The following is a 16,771-nucleotide window of genomic DNA, read 5'->3' as shown; positions in this document are numbered from 1 at the left end:
CCCTGAGAACTCCTAGCAGAGCACACCTGCTACATAACCTTTGAAGAATTCCTTTAAATTCCCCCTGTCCCTCCTGATCTGGAGAGTCACAGCCTTTGGGACAGGAGTCCCCTGTGTTTATCCTTTGCTAGTAAAGCAATATACTTTCTTTTTCCTTTTTCTCAAAACTGTTATTAAATTGGCTTTGATTTGCATTGGATACAGGAACTAAGCTTTCTATTACACATGAAAAAACAGCCTCTACCTCAGAGCAAAGCCTGTCCAAGGAAGGGACATGACCTTTGTCCTTGGAAAGACCCACAGAGCACTCCTAGGCACATTCCCACCCTGCTAAGTTGTTTATCTACAAATAACAGGAGAGATCTGCTGTGCCAGGTGTCCCTGACTCAGTCAGGCTAGGTGGGGATCCATAGCAACCCCCTAGCAGCCACCAATCAGCATGAGACAGGGAAATACCTGGGATGCCAGATGACCCTCCCCGTAGTTTATGGTGGTTGATAACGTGTTGAGAAACCATGTAGTTCAGCACGTACACCCCTCTTGGCTTAAACATTCAAATGAATACCCCTTTTGTACTGACCAATCACCCTTACTCAACTTGTTCCCACCAGTGAATGTGCTAATCATGTTTTAGAGTTGTTATTTGATTTTTCCCGTGTTGTGTCATGATTTGCTAAGAGATGCTATGATGTATGTGGGGGTCCCTGCCTTCTCCAAAAATGTATAAAACTGCTGCAAACCCTGGGCTCGAGGTCTCTCAGCATCACCAGTTGCTGTGTGCACGTGGAAGACTGAGCTAGCTCGCAATAAACACCTCTTTGCTGCTTACATTGATCTTGGTCTCTGGTGGTCTTTGGGGGGTCCCGAATTCAAGCATAACACACTCTGATGTGATTCAGATCAAACCCCTCAGCTATTCTAGTGGTCACTGGCCAATTGGGGCATCTGAGTGTTCTTGTTCGTGTTTGGAAAAACAACACCACAGAGATTCTGCACACAAGTCCCAAAATATGGGACAGAATAATGTATTTCATACTTTTTCTGAAGTGGTTGAGAAAGAACCTTAAGTGCCCTTTCTACTAACGTGCCCAGTGAATTTTCCTTGATATCAGCCAATTTCTTGAAAAACTTTGTGACAGTAAATTCCTACTCTGATGATCTATTCTACTTACAGCTGAAGTTCTGCTTCTAGATCTTTGCGCTCTCCTGAGCCCTTGGTGTTTCTACCTGGGTTCAGGTATTGCTCTCTGAAGACTCCTCCTCTCAAAACTCATTCAAATTCCCCACTCAAGTGCAATCCTTTGCTATATCTGTGCCTCCTGCTATGCAGGCTCCCATCAGTTGCTCCCCTTTTACTATGATAATGGTCACTATGTGCTCATTCTCCAAATAGAAGAACCCATTCATGTTTAAGCATGTCAATTCTAGGGATAACAACTTATTCATGTGAGAGAAACTCCAAAAGTCCCTTTACTGACAGTTAGAGGCATCAGTTATTGAGAGACACAGAAATGAGGCACAGTGAGGTGGACATTCCCCAGATTCCTTGGAGCAGAAATTTTTCTCTAGGTTGGGGATGTGACTCAGTGATAGAGAGTTACCTAGTACATGGGAGGACCTGGGTTTCAGCCTCAGCACCACATTAAATAAATAAATAATATTGAAAATATCTCTCTGTCAACACAAATCGTTCAGGCAAAGAAATGCAATACCAACAAATGCACATATTTTGTTATATCTTATTATTATCAACTATTATATGAAGATAGAAATTGTAAGGTCAGGCAGTGGTGACCAAAAGGAAGCAGATTTTAAAAGGCTGCTGAACAAGGCTTTATTGAGATTTTGCTCCTGGGAAGAATCCTCAGACCAGCAGAGTGGGTAAAAAGAGGGTCTGAGGAGAAGCACATGGGGCTTGACTGGACTGGAATTTTTATTTCTGCTTAGGGCAGAAAGGGATGGCTTGGGACAGGAAAAGGTATTTTTAGAGTCCCTTGTCCTACTGGGTTTGGTAGTGGGGAGCTGGCTAAGATTCAGGATTGGCCAGGAGACCCTGTTGATTGACAGGTAGTTGTGTCAGCTCCTGATTGGTGGTTTTTCTGCTCACGCGGATTTCTTAATCACCTCAAACTGACCTAACATCCCGGCCTATTTGATGATATAGGGCATTGAATTCCATATGGTTATTTCCTGCTGGCTAGGGGTGCTGGGGGAAAGGGGATGGATCAAGTGTTGGTTTGGTGGGGAGATGACTGTAGGGGTGTAGGAGCATCTGATTGTAAGTCACTCTGGCAATTTCACCACGTACTTTCAGGTGAACCTAAATGATGAAGAGTGTCAACATTCTTTTTGGTCAATCCAGTTCCATTGATAAAGTAGCAGCATTCTTCTTTCAGAAATAGATGGGTTCTTCCTTTGTCTGCCATCAGGAGATCTAGGGCTCAACAGTTCTGTAATAAAACTTGGGCAATAGATGTTATTTGCCTTTGTAGGGAAGCAAAAGAGGTGGCCAATGCCTCTACCACTTCTGGAATTTGTTGTTCAAGCTTCTGACTAGCAGTTACTGTATAACCAAGTCCTCCTACCCCCAGTCAAAAGGCAGCAAGTGAGGAGGCCAGGGAGAGTCCAACTACAACAGGTAGAAAGATGGCCCCATCTTGTCCTGGAAAGGGAGGGAGTGACAAGCCATGTTAATTCAGCTCACTGTACGGAGTTAATTGAGGAACCAAGGTGGAAGGAACACAAAAAGCAAAGGGCATGTTGAGGCTTATATTTTTTTGTTAGAGTACCATTGCACCATAGAAAGAACCCGGCAGAACAAAGGTTAAGGGAGAAATTTGAACAATCTGGTCACAGGGTGCTGAACCAGAGGAAGTGTAGCAGCAGGGGAAATTCCCTGATGAGTTACAAAAAAGAGGTATTTCCTCAAAGGCTAGAGAGGAGGGCCCTTGTGGTATGGTTGAGGTATTGAGAAAAAAATCAATGGGAATCACAGTTAATGGAGTTTGACCCAAACCTGTACAGAGGAAACAGTCTGAAATTTTATTAACTTTGCATAAATTGAGAAGCTGAAGGCCTGACATATTAGGGCCATCCATGAGAAAGGGTCAGCTTTAGGATGGGCAACTGCATCCAGCTGGTGTTGGAGTTCTTTCTCTTGCTCTTGGATGGTTATGTAAATTCGAAGGAATACTTGTATATAAGTTCTCCATATTCTGATAATATTCTCCATATTTTGAGGGATGCTTGGCAAACCCCAAGAATAGAATTTACTATCAACACCAGAAGCCCATTTCAGTTCCCATGGGTCCCAAATAGTTTCTTATAGCCAGGCTTATCTAGGAAGTGTTTCTTGCATGAATTATAAAGGCACCTTCCATAGATGTTAGGCCAGCACTTACAAGATTCCTCAGTTTGGTATGATATGAAGCATAGCATTGCTGAACATAGGTGGGATGAGGTGGCCCAGTTGAATCCAGTAATGTTAAGGGTGATCACCAAATTGAAGCCAGTGGGAGGGCAATCATCTTGACCCATAAACTGAGAGTGGGTAGTGCCATCCTACTGCCATGTCGCTTGGATGTAGAAGCACCATCTGTGGGTTGGGATAGAAGCTTGAGAGAGATTAATGATTAGTAAAAGAAGAAGAGGGTTGGCAAGAAATCTTGAGTTTGGTGGGCCCCAGTGTGGTGGAATTCCAGGACTGAACATTTGGAAGTGTGCTTTTTTAAGGCAGCAGCCACCAGTGGGCATGGCCCAAAAGTTTGGCTGCCATTAGGGTAGTAAGTATGACTGCATGAGGTCCTGTCCAGTGAGGTTCCAAAGATTATGGATGAAGCTCTCGAAGTAAGGCTGCATAACCTTGTTGAAGAGGGTCCAGTTCAGTTTGTGGTTGTGCTGGGATTGAAGTAACAGATGGCACAGGAAGACAAGTCTTGTAAGTGCTGGCCTAACATCTATGGAAGACAAATTTGTGTAGAAGTGTAAGATAGGGCATGTAGGACACAAGGGGAGTAGGAGTGACTGGAAGGCTTTGGTTGATTAAGAAAGGGCACCCATAAAGTAGCTCAAAGGGACTAAGGCCTGAGGGGGCTCAAGGGGCTGCCCAAATTACGGTGAGGACCAATGACAGGAGATTGGGCCAGGGCAGCCTGAGCTCAATAGCAAGTTTAGTGAGATAATCCTTGAGAATGTTGTTAGCCGTCCCAACCTTAACTGAGGATTGGGGCCAGTGGGGGGATGTGGAGCCTCCAAGTGATGTTGAGGCCTTTGGAGACTAGTTGAACAACCTGAGAAATGAAGGCCAGATTATTGTCTGACTGGATGGAGGCAGGAAGTCTAAACCTGGGAATGATCTGCTCAATGAAGATGGAAGTGGTGGTATAAGCAGCTTCCCTGGAGTTAGGGAGGGCTTCTGTCCAACTGTAAGAGAGTGCTATCCCCCAAGCCACAAGCAGTTAGCCTATGCTAAGGCTTGCCCAAAGAGGTAAGGGACTGTCCCTGAAGCCTTTGGGTAGGACTGTCCATGTCAGCTGTTGAGACCTAAAGGATGTAGGGTCTTCCCATGTGAAGGCAAAGAAGTATTAAGAGTCAGGATGGAGAGGCACTGTAAAGAAGGCATCTTTAAGATCCAGGACAGTAAAGTGAGTGGTTTAAAGGGGGATATGGGAAAGAAGAGTTTAAGAGTTGGGAACCATCAAGTGGATGGGAATAACTGCTTCACTAATTAGGTGAAGGTCCTGGAATAAGCGATAGGCACCTGCGGGTTTGTGTATTGGCAATATGGGAGTGTTGCAGGGGGAGTCAGTAGAGATGAGGAGTTTCTGGGCAAGTAACTGGGTGTAAGTCCCTCCCTGTAGGTTTTGGAGATGGGAAATTGGGGACACAAAGAAAATTTAGTTTGTAATTTCAGCTGGATACAGACTGGCTTGTGGACACTATGACGAGCTTGGAGTGTCCCAGACCAGGTGATTGACTAGGTCATGGGGCAGTGGAACAGTAGGTACTGTTAGGTTATTAGAAGCAGAAGAAGATGGTGGTAGTATTCTTGGGGTGTAGTTGGAGGGTGGCTCCTAGTAGTTGGAGAACATCTCTGTCTAGGAGAGAAACTGGATAGGATGGAGGAATCATGGCTGCAGGAGACAGAAGGGAGAGGAGGAGGGAGAGGAATGGGAGAATCCTGGAGTGAGGGAGGAGGAGCTGTTGTAGCAGCAGGAGGGGAAGGGGAGAGTGCAGTTGTGGAAGGGGAGGTGGGAGAGGATTGGCCTTAGTAGGGAGGGGGAAGACAGGAATGTGGGCCTGAGAGCAGCTCGGTGGATCTGAGAATAAGAAAGGAGAAGTAGAAGAACAATGGGAAAGGGGTTCCCTAGAAAGGAAAACTTTAGCAATAGAACAGTTAGAGCAGAGGGGAGGACAGGAGCAGACCTCAAAAAGCCTGAACGCACCTTGAGATGTAAGGAACTTTTGCCTACTTCCCTGTCCAGTGAAAGAAATTGTCCAATTAAGTGAGGGTTTAAAATCAGAAGTTCCTTCTGGGGGCCATTGTGACTCATTGTCTAAGTCACACTGGGGCCAGGCCACAGTGGAATAAAAGACCATGGTGGAATAAAATGGCATAGGTCTTGAGTGAGTCCTAACTTGGCAAAATTTGAATATAGACATCCAAGAGAGTTTTGGGGTCTAAGGAGAACTTGGTGTTTCCCATGACCTTCTGGTACCCTAGTGGGCGAGTGAGAGCAGAAAAAGGTTTCCCAAATTCTAATCACACTCACCCAAGGAATGGATAAGGGACAGGCAAGTGTTGAGGCATCCCTGCAACCCGTTGGGGGCCAAATAGATCAGAGTGTCTCACATGAGGACTGGGATGTCTCCACAGTTCTCAGGGCCTTGAACGAAATGGGTGGGGGTCTATGGAATGCCTGTGACTTATAGATAGACCCCCCATGAATGGAGAGGGGCTGGAAGGTCAGGGGAAATGAGGGAACTTACCCCACACATGTCAGCCTGGATGAAGGGAAAGGAAAAGAAGAAGCAGCTTAGGAATTTCCCGGTTCATTTGAAGGGAGGAGGGTGGACCTCAATCCCCAAATGTAAGGTATGGAGGAGGCCCAAAAATCCAGGTTTTGGTACAAGATGTAAGGTCAGGTAGCAGTGACCAAAAGGAGGCAGATTTAAAAAGGCCACTGATGAGGCTTTATTGAGATTTTGCTCCCAGGTGGAACCCTCAGACTAACAGAGCATGTAAAAAGAGGGTCTGAGGAGAACTGCATGGGGCTCAACCACACTGGAATATTTATTGGGCTTAGGGAAGAAAGGGAGGGCTTGAGACAGGAAAAGGGGTTTTTAGAGTCTCTTGTCTTACTGGGGTTGGTCAAAGGGAGCTGGCTAAGATCCAGGAGATGCACCTGATTGGTGGTTCTTTGGCTCACATGGGTTGCTTAATCATCTCAAACCAACCTAACAGAAATTTCTCCCTAATCAGCTCTTTAAGTACATTTTAAAGGACATCTGTTGCCTCCTTTGTCTTCAATCATGTATTCTTAGGAAAAAGTTTTGTTTTTATGTAGAAGTTGTGATCGTTGGGAATACAACTCTAGAATTTTCTAGTTGTATTCCCAATGAATAGCTACTAAAATTGCTGATTAAATGCATAAATTTTTCTAATTATCATATATAGAGAATAAATTATAAATCATTTAGAAAATCAATAGCAATAATATTTACAAAATATTTATATTTTTGCCATGTAAATCAGGCTTCAACATGACTCAGATGGCACTGGCCTCTCCTAGTTCATGACTTCAGCCACCTGTATTTGCTGGTACGTTTGAAGCAATAAAGAAAGGCAATCAGTGTAGGTAAGTAATTGGGGTGGATTGCAAAAATGGAGGCTGGTTTAGGTCTGAGAAGTTGGAAATTACCCCAGGGAGATTGAAATGTTAATAGTTCCAAAGTCCTTGCTTCACCCTTACCAAGATAAAGTGCTCCTGCTCCAACCTGTTGCTAAGGTATCCTATCCCAGGTCCATTCCCTGAGAATCCCCAAAAGCACTGAAATCTTTTTCTCTTTTTCCTCCTTTACTCAATAGAATAAAGATTTATTTAATGAGATATAATTTAAGGTAAAGATTCCTTGCATAGAAAAAAATAAGTCATTCATAATAGTCTTTGCTAATTAGAACAGGAATCTCTTTAATAAACTATATGTATTTTATTTCTAAGAAGTAATGCTGGGGTGGGTGACTCCCGGTGCCGCCCCTAGGTTCCAGTGGCGCTAGTGACCCAATCCCGGATACCAGCTGCGGCCCAGCTGGGGCATGAACATGGACTCTGCCGGCCAAGATATCAACCTGAATTCTCCTAATAAAGGTCTGTTGTCTGACTTCATGATATGACTGCCCGGACTCCTGCTGTTGAGGGTTGACGGAGGCTGAGGAGGAGGAGCTGAGAGCCAAGCTTGCCAAGGTGGAAGAAGAAATTGTCACTCTATGACAGGTCCTGGAAGCCAAAGAGAGGAATTGTGGAGAGTTGAAGAGGAGGTTGGGCCTCTCTACCTTGGGCGGGGGCGCTGAAGCAGAACCTGTCCAGGAGTTGGAAAAATGTGCAGGTCTCTAACGCCTATGTGAGAACTTCTGAGAAACTTGGAGAGTGGAATGAGAAAGTGACCCAGTCTGACCTCTACAAGAAGACCCAGGAAACCCTCTCACAGGCAGGACAGAAGACATCTGCTGCCCTGTCTACCATGGGCTCTGCCATCAGCAGGAAGCTTGGAGACTTGAGGAACTCTGCCACCTTCAAGTCCTGTGAAGATCAAGTGGGAACCATAAAGTCCAAGGTTGTGGGTGGCAGAGGGAATGTCAGTGCCAGCCTCCCTTCCCCGACAGGGGGTGGTGACCAGCCACTGCCAGGACCTGCACCTTTCTAAGCCTGCAGCAGCATCACCTATAGCAAGCACTTCCTCATCATCATGACCACAACTGAGCAACCGGGCCACCAGCCAGGACAAGCCAGTGGCCAGCTTTGAGGACATTGGTGCCCGTTCACACGCAGATACGGCTGCTGCCTTCACATGATTAGAGAGCAATCTTGTGCATAGATGTTTACACTGAAGTCAGTAGATCAACAGATTGCTGTGCTGTCCTTGCCAGGGCCACAGGAGGTGGACAGCATGGAAGGTCCAGAGGGTGCTGAGCCAAAGCCCACACTCCCTTTGGGAGTTTTGTGAGCTCACTAGGATGGAGGGAAGAAGCATACTGAGTATAAAACGAGTGGCATTTTCTGTTCTCCCTTTCTCCTCCCTGACTCACAGAAAGAAATAATCACCCAGGGCACTGCTTGGCCACATTTTATCTGGAAATGCTGAATGAGAGAACTGTCCATTTTCTGAGACCCCAGAAAGGAAACATTGTCAGCAGCTGCCTGATTGTTACACTAATGTCCTAGCTTTAGTGTAAAGCAGATTCACTATTTTTTAAATGCAATGAACTTTTCAAAAAATAAAATTTGTTGAAGAAGAAGAAGAAGAAGAAGAAGAAGAAGAAGAAGAAGAAGAAGAAGAAGAAGAAGAAATAATGCTGGGTGTGGTGGTACACTCCTACAATACCAGCAGTTAGAGAGGTGAGACAGAAGGATCACAAGTTTGAGTCCAGCCTTGGCAAAGCCCTATGAAATTTAGTGATACCATTGCAGAATAAAAATTAAAAAGGGCTGGTCATAAGGGTCATTGGTTAAGAACCCCTGTGATCAATCCTTTGTAGCCCCCATGAATTTTTTTTAAATACAAAATTAGAATATTAGGTCAATCTTATTTTGGTTTCTCCTTTATATAAATTAATCAAAAAGAATTTTCTGAAAAGTGTAATACTGGTGAAAATTAAAAACATTTGGAAAAATTCAGTTTTAGAAAGAATTTAGTGGCATTCAGTTGCAGACTCCATATTGGTCTCATAGAGAAGATATTATGATTTTTTCTTGGAAATGTCTAAACCCCAAGTGGCCTCATTTTTTGAAATTTAAAAAAAAAACTTTTCCCTCACCATGAAATACGTGATAGAAGTCATTTCACATGTTAAACATCAGTGTGGCTTTTATGTTGTTGTTCAATAATGCATTGATTTGAGTGGCAGGCACTGGAGTAACTTAGCAGCAAAGATTTTCACAGTTATGTTCCTTTTTACGTGAGAATTCAAACAGACTTCAGTGGACTGCAAAATATTACCAGACTTTTTTCTCAATAATTTACTTAAGGCCTGGCTTAGGTTGCTGAGGCTGGCTTTGAACTTGCAATCTTTTTGCCTCAGCCTCCTGGGTGCTAGTATTGCAGGTGTATGCCATTGCACCTTGCTCCCAGCTTTTATTTCCTATATTTTATATTGAGACACAATGTCACTAATTACTTAGTGCCTAAGTTGCTGAGGCTGCCTTTAAATTCATGATCTTCATGCCTTGGGCTTGCAAACTGCTGGGATTACAGGCATGTGCCACTGTGCCCGGCTTTTAACAAGTGTGCTTGTCTTTTAACAAGTTTTTTTAAGGGCATCACAGCCCAAATATTTTAATACAATTTCAGAAAATCCTAATGAAATATTAGTGACATTTTTTCTTTATTTTTATTTTGTGTTTTATTTTGAGATGAGGTCTCACTCTGTTGCCCATGCTGCCCCAAACTTGTGATTCTCCCTCCTCACTCTCCTGATTAACTAAGATTACAGACAGTTACCATGATCTTCAACCAACTTAATTTCTTTTTTAAAAATACCTATATGAATATTAAAAATTAAATAAATATTTAACATACAGATTAGAAAATATTATGTAATCATGTCAATATCAAAATGCAATATTTGAATATGATTTGTAGATTGTCAGAGAATTAGAGAAAGAAATAAAAAGCATTCACTGAGTGCCCAATGCACCAGCACAAACCTGCAATCTCAGCAGACTTGGAGACTGAGGCAGGAGGATCACAAATTCAAAGCCAGCCTCAGCAACTTGGTGAGACCCTGTCTCTAAATAAAGTATAAAAAGGGATAGGGATTTGGATCAGTGGTTAAACTTCTCTGAATTCAATCCCCAGAACAAAAACAAAACAAGCATTCACTGAGTGCTAAAAGGTACCTGACAACATCCCATTAGTTTATTTACTTACTTGATTTATAAAACATCCATATGTCTTAATTACTATTACTATTTGCATTTAACAAATGAGAAAACATCACTGAGATTTAATTTCCTGCCCAGTGCCACACAGTTAGTAAGGAAATTGAGATTGAAATTGAGCTAGTTTGTTTCTAGAACTCACATTCTACACCAGCATTCCCTGGAGTTTAATGTAAAACTTGGTAAGAATCATGAAAAAAAATTGATTCTAATTAAGTAGGCCTGAGGATTGGACCTGAGACTCCACATGTCTTATGATCCCCCAGGTTACATTATGCGGCTGGTCCATGCATCTCACTTGGAATAACACAAACATATACCACCAAGCTGGGCATAGGGGTGCATGCCTATAATCCCAATGGCTCTGGAGCCTCAGGCAAGAGAATTCTGAGTTAAAAGCCAGCCTGAGCAACTTGGAGAGGACTTAAGCAACTCAGTAATACCCTGTCTCTAAATAAAATATTTAAATTTGGGCTAGGCTCAGTAACTATCTGGAATCAAAATTTTTGTTTTTATTTATCACAAAAGACCTACTTTTTGCATTTTCAGATTCCTATGTTCTCATGTGTGGCTTAAAATATATCTAAATATACCTGTTTGAAAGCATTTCCTAATTCAGCATATTGCACCACAAGCATCTTCCATGGGATTTCATTATTTGAATAATGATGAGAATTTCACAGATAAAATAACCTAACTGTAAAATATTTCCTAGATGGTACTCTCAGAAGTTTACAGTGCTTGACTCAGTAATGTCACAGGTGCCATTTAATTTATCTAAGACAGAAGCTTGCCACTTCATTCACTTCAAATTTATGAACTTGACACTGAATTTAAAGATGTGATTAATTATCATTTTGGATTCTCTTTAAAATGAAACTCTTTTTTTCCCCAAACTTCTTTCTCTAATAATAAATCAGCAAAATATCAACTTAAAGAAACAATAGTGGATAAAAATACTTCAACTTTCAGTCAAACAAAGTAAGTAAAGATAGTTTGCCTTTTAGGAGATTGCCTTTTAGGATATGGCCTTTAAAAATGACATCATGCTTTTGATTTCTATACTATACAGCTGTAGCATTTACAGGCAAATTTACTGGAAAAAAAACTGGGCTCTACCTGGCACAAATGTAGTAATCCCCATTCATTTTATAAAAGGAAATGATTTCTCATTATGGTAGAGGGACTTGCCTCATATCAGTGTCCAATAGATGGAAGAGCTAGTGTCATTTTACATGAGATATCACTGGAAGACTATATATTAAGTTGAATTGAAAGGAATCAATGATTGTTTCAATATAGCATTTTTTTAATGTTGGTAATTGAACCCTGGGATGATTTACCACTGAGCCCTTTTAATTTTTGCTGGGGTCACCCTTGAATTTAAGATTCTCTTCAGTCTCCCAAGTCACTGGGAGAATGGGAGCACATTATTGCACCTGGCCAATGCAACTGCTTTTGAAAGTGTCCCCCACAACAGTTATTTTTTTTTTAATTCAAGATATGAGAGGTTTTCAAGTCATTTGCCTAAAATGGAGAGAAATCCAGAATTTTGAATGTTGTAATCCATGCCTATTTTGACATCTATTTTCAATTTTCAATGTTAAATTTGCATACATATAACAATTTATCATAGATACTATTCATCCATGTGTCCCCATATTTACAAAATATAAATTAATAGGATTCACATTTATTCTTCCCTGTGTCTCATTGTCTATATTTATATATGCTTTAACATATATTTTCAAAAGTACATACTCATGAACATTTATATTTCCCCATATTAATCTTAATTCTCTAATCCCTACCCTAAGCAGTACAAAAGTTGATATTACCTCTTCCAAACCTGTATATCTAATCTTAATGTGACTTAAATCAATGTACATGAATATGGATTTTGAATTGTAGTTTAACTTCTATTTATAATTTTCAAGGATATATTTGCATACATATCACTATATATCATATATAGGATTCATCCTTGCATCCCAATATTTACAAAACTATAGTCATAGGACTAACAAATTAATCTACTCTGTGTCAGATTTTGTATACTTATATATTTTTACACATATTTCCAAAAGTACCTTCTTATGAATATTCATTTTACCCATATTAATTTTAATCTTATAAATCTAAGCCTATCTTAAAACATAATTTGATGTAACCTATCAGAACCTATTCCATGCCTCTATATCTAGACCTAATTTGACTTAAATCCATGTATATAAATATAAATTTTAGAGTGTTATTGACTTCTCTTTTCAATATTCAATGTTAAATTTTCAATATAATATATATAGAATTCATCCATGTGTCCCCATATTTACAAAATATATCTTCATAGAACTCACATTTCACTCTTCCCTATGTCAGATCCTTTATATATGTATATATTTTTCATGAATATATTCACAAGTACATCCTAATGAATATTCATAATTCATTCTTTTTTAATTATTTTTAGTCGTGCATATTTATCATAATTCATTCTTAATTCTCTAACCCTAACCCATCTCAGTTCAAAATATGTTATTATAATTTACATACCTCTATATCTAAACCTAATGTGACTTACAGCCATGTACACAAATATGGATGTTAAAATGTTATTCTAATTTCTGTTTTCAATTTTCAATGTTAAATTTGCATACATATCACCATTTTTCATAGATCAGATTCATCAATGCCTTGCAATATTTCTGAAATGTATGACTCATATTGACCCTTCCCGTGTCAGATTCTGTATATTTATATAAGTTTTCAAAAATATTTTCACAAGTACATTCTTATAAAAATTCACATTTCCTTATATTAATCCTAATTATCTAACCCTTAACCCTAGCTCAGTACAAAATTTTATATTTCCATTACCATTCCTCTGCATGCATAATTAATCTGCATTATATCCATACACAGGAATACTAATTTATATTATACTTGACTTCTCATTTTAATTTTCCCTGTTAAATTCGCATACATATCATAATATATCATATATAGGATTTATCCATGTGTACTCATATTTGCAAAATATATATTCATAAAACTCACAGGTTACTCTTCTGTTGGTCAGATCCTGCATATTTTTACATGATTTCACACATATTTTCACAAGTATATTCTTATGTAATTCACTTTTTCCCATATTGATCATCATTCTCAAACCCTAAACCTAGCTCATTACAAAATTTGATATTACCCCTTTTACCTCTACATCTAAACCATATGTGCCTCAATCCATGTACTTGTGTACTAATTTTAAAGGGTATTTGAACTTCAATTTTCAATGTGAAATTGACACACATATCACAATATATCATACATAGGATTCATTCTTGCATCTCCATAGTTTCATCTATTGAGAACACCTAGGTTGGTTCCATAGTCTAGCTATTGTGAATTGAGCTGCTATAAATATTGATGTGGCTGTGTCAGTATAGTATGCTGATTTTAAGTCCTTTTGGTATAAACCAAGGAGTGGGACAGCTAGGTTAAATGGTGGTTCCATTCCCAGTTTTCTGAGGAATCTCCATACTGCTTTCCATAGTGGTTGACACCAATTTGCAGTCCCACCAGCAATGTATGAGTGTACCTTTTTCACCACATCTTCTTCAACATTTATTGTTGCCTGTTTTATTGATGATTCCCATTCTGACAGGAGTGAGATAAAATCTTAAGAGTAGTTTTCATTTGCATTTGTTGAACACTTTTTCATATATTTGTTAATCATTTGTATTTCTTCTTCTGTGAAATGTCTGATCAGTTCCTCAGCCTATTTATTGTTTGTTTGTTTGTTTGTTTTTTGGTGTTAAGTTTTTTGAGTTCTTTATATATCCTAGAGATTATGCTTTATTGTAGGTGCATGTGGTAAAGGTTTTTCTCTCAATCTGTAGGCTCTCTCTTCACATTATTGTTTCCTTTGCTGAGAAGAAGCTTTTTAATTTGAATCCATTCCATTTATTGATTCTTGATTTTTCTTCTTGTGCTTTAGGAGTCTTGTTAAGGGAGTCATATCCTAGGCCAACGTGATGAAGATTGGGCCTATTTTTTTTTCTCTATTAGGCACAGGATCTCTGTTCTAATGCCTAAGTCTTTGATCCACTTTGAGTTGATTTTTATGCAGCGTGAGAGAGAGGTTTAATTTTATTTTGCTACACATGAATTTCCAGTTTTGTCAGCACAATTTGTTATATAGGCTACCTTTGCTCCAGTGAATGTTTTTGGTACCCTTATCTAGTACGACACAACTATATTTATGTGGGTTTGTCTCTTAGTCCTATATTCTATACCACTGGTCTACAAGTCTATTTGGTGTCAATACCATGCCATTTTTGTTACTATATCTCTGTAATATACTTTAAGGTCTGGTATTGTGATGCCTCTTGCTTCACTTTTCTTGCTAATGATTGCCTTAGCTATTCTGGGTTTATTATTTTTCCAAATAAGTTTCATGATTGCTTTTTCTATTTCTATAAAGAATGTCATTGGGAATTTAATAGAAATTGCATTAAATCTGTATAATGCTTTTGTAAAGCATTAAATCTGTAAAATGACCATTTTGAAAATATTAATTCTGCCTGTCCAGGAGCATGGGAGATATTTCCATCTTCTGAGATTTTCTTCAATTTCTTTTTTTTATTATAGAGGTCTTTCACCTCTTTTGTTAGATTGATTTCCAGGTGTTTTGTTTTGTTTTGTTTTGGGGCTATTGTGAATGGAATAGTTTTCCTAATTTTTCTTTCAGTGGATTCATTGCTGATGTATAATAATGGGTTTGATTCATGAGTGTCAATTTTATATCCTGCTACTTTGCTGAATTCATTTATTCTAAAATGTTCTAAGTTTTCTGATGAATTTTTTAGATCTTCTAGAGATAGAATCATGTCATCAGCAAATAGTGATAATTTGAGTCCTTCTTTACCTATTTGTATCCCTTCAATTTCTTTCTTTTGTCTAATTGCTCTGACTAGGGATTCAAAGATGATGTTGAATAGAAGTGGTGAAAGAACACATCCTTGTCTTGTTCCAGTTTTTAGTGGGAATGCTTTCAATTTTTCTCCATTTAGAATGATGCTGGCCTTGGGTTTAGCATATATAGCTTTTACTGTGTTGAGGTATGTTCCTACTATACCTAGTTTTTCTAGTGTTTTGAACATGAAGGTGTGCTGTATTTTGTCAAATGCTTTTTCTGCATCTATGGAGATGATTATATGATTCTTGTTCTTAAGTCTACTAATATGATGAATTATGTTTATTGATTTTTGTATGTTGAAACAACCCTGCATCCCTGGGATAAACCCCACTTGATTGTGTTGCATTACCTTTTAAATATATTTACTATGTGTGATTTGCCAGAATTTTATTGAGGATTTTTGCATCTATGTTTATCAGGGATATTGGTCTGAAATTTACTAATCTTGATGTGTTCTTGTCTGGTTTTGGTTTCAGGGTGATATTAGCCTCATAAAATGAGGTTTCCTCCTTTTCTATTTCATGGTGTACTTTGAAAAGTATTGATGTTAATTTTTCTTTGAAAGTCTTGTAGAACTTGGCTGAGAATCCATCTGATCCTGGTCTTTTCTTCTTTGGTAGACTTTTGATGGCATTTTCTATTTCATGACTTGAAATTGATCTGTTTAAATCATGTATAACCTCCTCATTCAGTTTGGGTAGGTCATATGTCTCTAGAAATTTGTTGATGTCTTTGATATTTTCTATTTAATTAGAGTATAAATTTTCAAAATACTTTCTAATTATTTTCTGTATTTCAGATGTGTCCTTTGTGATATTTCCTCCTTCATCTTGTATTAGTATTTGGGTTTTCTCTCTTTTTCTCTTTGTTAGCATGGTCAGGGCTTATCTATTTTATTTATTTTTTTCAAAGAACCAACTTTTTGTTTTGTCAATTTTTTAATTGTTCTTTTGTTTCAGTTTCATTAATTTCATCTCTGATTTTAATTATTTCCTATCTTCTACTGCTTTTGTTTATTTGTTCTTCTTTTTCTAGAGCTTTGAGATGTAGTGTTAGGTCATTTATTTGTTGACCTTTTTTAATGAATGTATTCAATGCAATAAACTTTCCTCTTAGTACTGCCTTCAAGTGTTCCAGAGATTTTGATATGTTGTATGAGTGTTCTCATTTACCTCTAAGAATTTTTTATTTCATCCTTGATTTCTTTTACTATCCATTCATCATTCAATTATGTATTATTTAGTATCCATTTGTTACAGTATCTTGTATTTTTTATTTTATCATTGGGTTCTAATTTTATTCCATTGTGGTCTGATAGAATGCAGGGTATCATCCCTATTTTTTTATTTACTAAGAGTTGCTTTATGGCCTAAAATATGGTCTATTTCAGAGAAGGAGCCATATTCTTCTGAGAAAAAAGTATATTTGCTTGTTGATGGAAGAAATATTTTATATATGTCTATTAAGTCTAAATTATTGATTGTATCATTTAGTTCTATAGTTTCTTAGTTTTTTAAATTTTTTTATTTGTTTTAATTAATTATACACGACAGTACAATGACTTTGATATATCATACATCTGAATCAGATGGGATATAATTTCTCATTTTTCTGAGTGCACAGGTTGCAGAATCAT

The 16,771-nt window shown here is 38.7% G+C and overlaps 1 pseudogene; it reads left to right on the top strand.

The window, feature by feature from the left end:
• The first annotated feature begins 7,321 nt into the window (after positions 1–7,321).
• LOC124101545 (tumor protein D54-like) lies at positions 7,322–7,971 on the top strand (annotated as a pseudogene).
• The last annotated feature ends 8,800 nt before the right edge of the window (positions 7,972–16,771 follow it).

The sequence above is a fragment of the Marmota monax genome, unplaced genomic scaffold (genome assembly GCF_021218885.2).
Source record: "Marmota monax isolate L192 unplaced genomic scaffold, Marmota_monax_Labrador192_F-V1.1 WCK01_AAM20220418_F8-fsc00390, whole genome shotgun sequence".
NCBI classification, from domain to species: Eukaryota; Metazoa; Chordata; class Mammalia; order Rodentia; family Sciuridae; genus Marmota; species Marmota monax.
This window is presented reverse-complemented; position numbering and strand designations above follow the sequence as displayed.